The 8310-nt window shown below is 36.3% G+C and overlaps 1 pseudogene; it reads left to right on the top strand.

Moving 5' to 3' along the window:
- The first annotated feature begins 294 nt into the window (after positions 1-294).
- Positions 295-8310, top strand: part of LOC121030065 (tigger transposable element-derived protein 1-like) — a 71152-nt pseudogene continuing 63136 nt past the window's right edge.

Below are 8310 nucleotides of genomic sequence, written 5' to 3'. Positions count from 1 at the left end.
TTGAATGCAGACGGTGCATGGTGTTTTAATACTTTCTGAATTCCTTTGGTTCTGTTCAGGAGAACAGAAAACATGATAGGTTTTTCAAAGTATAGAGAATTAAATCAGGCAAAATTTGAATAAGTTAGATCTGAAGAAAGAACCGAGAATCCAACTAGACAATTTAAAGCAAGTAGGCAAACCAGACTAGCAAGAGTAGGAAGGTGGAAAATCCCAATGGTTAAAGGAAAAGTGGAGTAGCCAGAATATGGAAGTCAGACCATGTGCCTAAACTGCCCAGGTAGGATCTGGGCCATGAGGGAGATCCAACTTCCTCTGCAAGCTGTAAGGCAGAGCAATAATGAGAAACTATCTATGTCCTCCAGTATGCCCATTACAGAACTAGTCCAAACTCAGCTGTCCAAGGTACTGGAGAGAATATTTTCCTAAAATACCAAGCAGAGCAAAGGGTTGGGAAATGGAGCAATGTGCAAATGAAAGGCGTACATGTCCTGAAACATCCACAGCTATTAGATGCCTTCACATTTGCCAGTTTTCAATCCTGTTAATGAACAGCATTAATGAATAAGACTCTACAATTCTCATGTCTCAGAAAAGATTTCTAGGATATAGCACTTCTCTTTGTTAGCATTGATATTATGATATTAATAATCTTATGTTATTAATATAAATAATTACCTATTGCTTTTAAGTAAAATCAAGGCAACCCTCAAAGCTATTCATGACCAGTATCTTGATTTTTCTCTTTAACATTTCTTCTCCTTTAAGATTTGTTAGCTATGATCTTGTCTATAATACTCTGGTTTTAAAGGCCTTTTTAAAATTTTCTTTCTTTCTTTCTTTCTTTCTTTCTTTCTTTCTTTCTTTCTTTCTTTCTTCTTCCTTCCTTCCTTTAATGTTTTTATTTTTTTAGAGGGAGAGACAGAGTGTGAGCAGGGGAGGGACAGAGAGAGAGAGGGAGACAGCATCTAAAGCAGGCTCTAGGCTCTGAGCTGTCAGTACACAGCCCGATGCAGGGTTCAAACTCACAAACTGTGAGATCATGACCTGAGCCGAAGTCGGATGCTTAAGAAACTGAGCCACCCAGGTGCCCCAAAGGCCTTTCCTTTAAGATATGTGATGATTCATTTGGTGTGGTTCACCAGTATGTCTCCCTCTCTTTTAAGAATTTTTCTCATCTCAAATCACGTCAGCATGAGTTTCTTACAAACAGAACTGAGAGAAGGGATTTTTCCATAGATGAAGGAGAGTCTGGAAAGGACAGAAAGATGCCAGAGGAGTCATAAACAGCTCTTTTGAAATGTTGCCTCAGGCAGAAGTCTGCTTCCAAGACCAGATTAAACAAGAAAAACAGGGCCATTTTCTGAAGGTCTCAGTAAGACCAAGAGCCATGGAGGCCCTGTGTTCAGATATTGAAGCCAGCTTGCTGGGCACAGCCACACCTGGCCTGGGAGGTCAACTGATGCTGCTGCCATCTGATGTGGGGATATGAGCAGTCTTCTTCTGATGGGTCCAATCCCTGGGCCTATAACTCAGGGGTGTTCTAAACCAACTTCCTTCTCTCCTCCCCTGTGCTTGTTCTGACCAAACACATTATTCTGGCTTAAGAGGCATTCATTTGCCTTGTATTTATCATATATAACATGTCTATGGCAAATTTTACTTGTGTATAGACATATACATGTTTGAGTGGATTCATCAGTTGAAACAATTTTCAAAAGAGAAGCTACAGGAAAAATAAGGATTTATTAGGTTCCTTTGAATGGTTTTTGAATATGAAATATTTTCCTCATGAAAGAAGGTTTTATTAGTTAAAACTTCTTAAAAGACATTCATATTTTATGTTTAATTTTGGTATAAAATATCAAGTTTGAAATTGTTATATAAACATGTCTCTAAATCCAGCTATGTCTGGGATTATTTGTGTCGTAAGTGATTCAGGTGTTAGGCAGACAACATTTGGGTAAATATTAGTAATATTTAACGTACCTAATAATTGTCAGCTTTCCTGGACTCCTGTGATATTTAAGGTGGCAAATTGCCTCCCTTTTATTCGTTCTGCTGTTTCCTTTTGGCTTCTATTTATCTCAATCTTCCCATTGTAAACAAATTCATCAGTCTTGGTCAACTGACCCTGGTTTTATTTGGGCAACAGGACATATTATCATTGTTATTGTTATGGCTCGCTGCGCATTTATATGCTTTTCTGTGAAGGGTTTAAGGTACTTTATTAAATCTGGAGATAATTTTTATAATTCTCAGTGGAGATAGGCGGAACATATTAAAAATCTTAATAGCCTACCAACCTATGTATATATTCCATTCTAACCCTTATTATCAGCAGCTATCCCAATTAACTTTCCAAATTCTAAAATTTCAACTCATGAATATTCATTTTAATTAAAGAAACAAAGGAAATAGAAAACACAAAGTACTTTCACATTAAAACAAGAGTTAGGGCTATGCCACATCTTGTAAACACCAATCTAGACCCTTGGAACAAAACAGATTACTAGGGATAGGGTACTCAGTATTTTGCTAATTAAAGGGATTAACTCAGTCTATAATTTGATCCCCAATTCAAGACTATATCAAAATAACTTATTTCCTCTGTCTGCTCTTAGTAGACCTATTAAAAAAAAAATTCTTATTCTCAAATAAGAAACATAGAAAGCCTCATAAAACAAATGTGTAGTTTACCTAATTATCAAAAGGTGAATATTCTTTTACACACCATTCATGTCAAGGAATAAAACCTCCCAAGCCATCCCAAGGGTCCCTATGTAGGCCCAATCACAGCACCTCTCTTCTCTGAGTTATTTCTCTAAACTTTTATAGTAGCTACCTCCTTACTTTATCATCCTACTGTGTTTTGATAGACATCAAAGTTTAGTTTTGTCTGTTTTTTTTAAGTATTTTCGTTTAAAAATTTTTTAAGTTTATTTATTTATTTTGAGAAAGAAAGAAAGAGAGAGAGAGAGAGAGAGAGAGAGAGAGAGAGAGAGAGAGAGAGAATCCCAAGTAGGGTCCTGCTGTACGCACGGAGTCCCACTCGGGCTCCATCTCAGGAACCGTGAGATCATGACCTGAGCCAAATCAAGAGTAGGACGCTTAACCAATGAGCCACCCAAGGCACCCCTGTTTTAATCTATAGAATCCCCTCCATCATTTCTCTTTTCTGAAATCTATTTGTTAAAGAGCCCAGGTTATCTGTCCTATAGGATATAACCGATTGCATTCCTCTGTAGTTTAACTTGTTCTACTACTTTTTCTCCAAATTTGTAATTGAGTTGAGAGGCTTAATCACATTCAAGCTAGCTTTTTTTTTTTTTTTTTTTCAAATCTGCTTTATACCTGGTATTGTATTCCCCTTGAGGAATCACGGGAGGTATTTAATGACCAATTGTCTCTTTTGATAAAATTAAAAGCCCTTAATCCTTGAATCCTTTAATTAATTAGAATTTAAAAGATGTTGAAATTGAAATTCTGTCATTCTTTCTTCCTGGGTTTTTTGAAATATTCTCATGATGAGACATTTCCCTTCATCTACTCTTCGGTTACCCAGTTCTATAGTTCATATAGGAAAAGCAGGATAAATGCTTGATTCCTTCCTTATATTTATATCGGTTTGTTTTGAAGTTATGTTGGCTGTAATTCTCAAATACTTTGGAACGCAAGTCCTATAACTCATCTTTAAATTCCACAGCTGTGCCTTTCAAAAGAGAAAAATGCTTATTTCAGTTTTGGCCACATATCCAAGTTATTCAAAATTTGCATTCAAGATATTACACCCTGAGATATATAATGATCCCATGCTATCCACTTCTTTTAAAATTCCACCTTCACCAGATGTATAGTCAGACAGCTACCCACTTTAATCCATCTTACTTATGGATATTCTATCATGCTTTGCACTTTTCTTCATGTTACTAGTATTAAAATTTTGTTTTCTAGTCATTAGGTTGGGATTATATTAGAAACTTAAAACATAATCTATTGTAACAAAATTAAGGATTATTTTTTCTTGAAGTTTTCACAGTTTCATTTTATATCTCAAAATGGAGCAAGTTCAGCATTGAAGTCTGTGGACCAGACTGAACCCTTGACCAAGTTGACTGAATCTTACTTCTTACTAGTTGTTTTGTTTGCTAGTTTGTCTGATAGATCTCAGTGTCACAGAGAAGTAAATAAGAAAGTAGAAATATGGGTTTTTGGAGACTGTGTGACTTCTTGGCGTAGATGATCCAATGATCTGTCTGGCCTATTAATGCAATTAAACTGTTCCAACTAAACGCGGGCTCAGAAATAAGCATGTCCTCGGAGTGCAAAAACGTTGAAGCTGGAAGGCATACAATGCATGTGCCTCAAATTGAAGGAACAAATTTGTAACATTTTCTTGGGTAACTGTCTCCGAGTTCAGTACCCTGACTAACATTGTAATAAATTGACAGTGTCATTAGTACAAGACTGCCCTAAATATTTAAAATAATTAGTAGAACATTTTAATGTACTTTATTTTTCTGAACATAAAAAAAAGAGAGAGAGAAAGAGACAGAGAGAAAGAGGAGGAGGAAACAGGGAAGAGCAGGGATCAGACAATGAGGAGATTTATATTTTAATGATAATATTCTTTATTCTTAAAGCAATGGTTTTAAGGCAGGGGAGATGGTGATTACATTTCCATTTGGGATTAATGTAGCTATAAAGAAGGGCTTAGAAGAATCAAGAATGGGGATGGGGAGGCATGCTAAGGAGATAATGAAACAATCCAAGTGATAAACTATGGTAGATTTCACAGAATCAAAAGAGAGAGAGAGAGAGAATGAAATGAATATATTATAGAAATATTTAGCGTTCCCTTTTGCACTGGGAAAATTAAAGGTTAAATGTGCAGTGTAACTAGAGTAAGGTTATTTTTCTTCAGTAGGATGGAGCCTTCACAATGACTTCTTCAGGATGTCCAGGATCTCTCTCTGTCTCGCTCTTTCTCTCCACTCTCTCTCATTATGTTTTCCTGACTCTGTCTATCTACACCTTGCTGCAATTTAAAACTTAGAATGCACAAATACAGGGCACCTGGGTGGCTCAGTTGGTTAAGCATCTGTCTCTTGGTTATGGCCCAGGTCATGATGTCATGGTTTGTGGGTTCGAGCCCCACATCGGCTCCACATTAACAGCATGGAATCTGCTTGGGATTCAGTCTCCCTCTCTTTCTGTCCCTCCCCTGCTTGCTTTCTACCTCTCCCTCTCAAGAATAAATAAATAAACATTAAAAAAATAATAAAATAGGGGTTCTGGGCGTCTCAGTCAGTTAAGCATCCAACTTCTGCTCAGGTCATGATCTCACATTTGTGAGTTCGAGCCCCATATTGGGCTTTATGCTGACAGTGCAGAGCCTGCTTGGGATTCTCTCTCTGCTTCACTCTCTGCCTTTCCTCAACTTGTGCTCTCTCTCTCTCAAAATAGATAAACTTTAAAAATAATAAAAAAATAAATTTAAAAAAATGCAGGTTCCAAACCCTGCATCAAATCCACTCAATCAGAATCTTAAAAAAAAAAAAAAAAAAAAAAAAAAAAAAAGAGAGAGAGAATGTGTGAATACAAGGACAAATAACACAAAATATTAATTTGCCTTTTGTTTGGTCTATAACACGTGTGGTAACACGACCTGATATAGGTTAGTCTTGGAATTTATTTTTTTCTATTAAAGGATCTGTTTGCTTAGGAATAAATTGTGAATTTACACTTCACTTCATGAAAATTAGAACAACAAACATTTTTAAGACTTTATTTTGAATTACGATTATATATGCTATATGTCTTATCTTAATTAATCTTCATGACAATCCTTCATGTCAACTTTTGCAGACGGAAAAAAAACTAAAATATAAACAAAACTTAAGTAACCTATATGATTCCCTAGCAAATAAGTGAAAGACTTGGAATTCAGAGTAGATATATCTAACTCTCCAATCCAATTGCTGAAAAGCACCAGACAGCATGTTGCCAGGCATTATTCTTTGATACATCAAAATTGCAGATAGACCCGACGTGCCTATGTTTCCCTTGTATTGGTGATGAGGTATAAAAGTCACTTGCACTCGCTTGCCTACTCCCTTTTGTTTATTTACGAATTAAGACAATTTTTCAGCGTAGTTTAAGGGTCACAGCAAAATTGAAAAGAAACTACAGAGATTTCTCTAATACCTCTTGCCCCCCACACATGCATAGCCTCCCTTTATCAACATCCCTCGCCAGAGTGCTCCATTTGTTATAACTGATGAGCCTACACTGACCCATCGTTATCACCCAGAGGCCATAGTTTACATTAGAATTCCTCTTGGTGTTGTGCATTGCATGGGTTTGGACAAATGTATAATGGCATAGGGTCATCCATATGGCATACAGAATATTTTCACTTCCCTAAATATCGTTTGTGCTCTGTCTATTCATCTCTCCCCCAACTCCAACCTCTTGCAACCACTGCTTTTTTATATCTCCATAGTTTTGCCTTTTCCGGAATGCCATATAGTTGGATTCATACACAATGTAGCCTTTTCATATTGGCTTTTTTCACTTAGCAATACGCATTTATTTTCTTCCACTGTCTTTTCATGGCTTGATAGTTCATTTCTCTTTAACTTGCAAATATTTAAAATCATTATAGACTATTCCAATATAATTTTTCTTAATGTAAAAACACAGAATATGTAAATGGTAGAGTAAATGAACAATTGAGAGTGACTTTTATCACACTACACAGATTTAACATTATTGCTTCCATTATTTTTAATTTCTGAAAAAAGATTTATTCAAGAAGTCCTGAAACAGATATACAAATATTTCATTGGATCTCATATTCTACTCCAAAGGGCATATCCCTTACAAACTTATAAGAGCCAAGACCAAATTCTAATAATGTAATCAACACTGGCTTATTCAACTAGCTTAAGAAAAAGAAAAAAAAAAAATACTGGATGACAAGGGGGTCTATTTTATCACTGAACCAATGTCAGAAGAGGATTAGTGTCTCATAAGGGTTTGGAATCAGACACTGAAAAACCATTTGGAAACCAGCCTGTATATACTCCTCTCCCTCTCCCTAATTCTCTCCCTTTCCTTCTCTCTGTCCTTTTCCCTCTCCCTCATTTATTGGTTTCTTCTTTTAGCTTCACACTCTTCATCTGTTTTCTTCTCTCTCTCTCTCTCTCTCTCTCTCTCTCTCTCTCTTTTCCAGCTCATTTGAAGTACTTTTTAATCTGTCTAGCAATTTTGGAGGAACTATCCTGTCTTATTCTCAGTCCATACAGTTTAGGGGTACTGACCTCACTCCACTGTAGAGGTAGACAGGTGACCCAGGCCTGGTGAACAGATTACAGCAATCAGTTCAGATATGAGTATGTGGAATATTGATTAAAATCATCAGATTTGGAGTAAAACCACTTCAGTTCAAATCCAAGCTCTAACATTCACTAACCATAAAAACCTATGCTAGTTGTTTCTCTTCCCTAAGATTTAGAACAGCATCAAGCAGCTAGTAAATGATAAAATACATGTTTACTATTATTTCCATTAAGTTAGCCAAAGAGAGTCAGTATTGGGATTATTTGTGGAGCTACTGGGTTATCACAGGACTACTGGAATGTTGGCCTGCTTGACGGATTGAACATAAGCTTGGCGTTCTTGGTGGCCATTTTGCCACCATGGGGACATATCCTGCTTTTATCATCAAAGTTATACATACCAAGATATAATGAGTCAGGAACTGATGACATTATGTGAGGAACCAGCTCTAGCCCATTAGTCTCCGTACTTCTTGGTCAGGTGAGACAATGCTGTTTTGCTAAAGGCGAACTTTTCTTTCTTGCAGTTATACTAGCTAGTATTCTAGATTTCACTATCCAGATAATTATATAGATAATTATGAAAATATGTATTATGTACACTAGTATGTATGTGTGGGTATATCCATGTGTAATTAATCCTTGTACAACTTAGGAGTCAGGGGATCCTACCTCCTGTATGGTGAAACATCCACATACTACTTTTGACTATCCAGAAACTTAACTACTAATAACCTATTGTTGATCAGAAGCCTTAGTGATAACATAAAGAATCAATTATCACACATTTTGTATTTTTTGTGTCATGTATGCTATATTCTCACAAAAAAGTAAGCTAGGGAAAAAAAGTCCTATTAAATTCGTAAGGAAGAGAAAACACATTTACAGTACTGTACTGTATTTGTTGAGAAAAAATCCACCTATAAGGGGGCTCACTGGATTCAAACCCTTAATGTTCAAAGGGCAA

This window comes from Herpailurus yagouaroundi, unplaced genomic scaffold, assembly GCF_014898765.1.
Source record: "Herpailurus yagouaroundi ecotype Mexico unplaced genomic scaffold, PumYag 139, whole genome shotgun sequence".
Lineage (NCBI taxonomy): Eukaryota > Metazoa > Chordata > Mammalia > Carnivora > Felidae > Herpailurus > Herpailurus yagouaroundi.
Note: the sequence above shows the minus strand (reverse complement) of the source record. Positions and strands in the feature narration are given on the sequence as shown.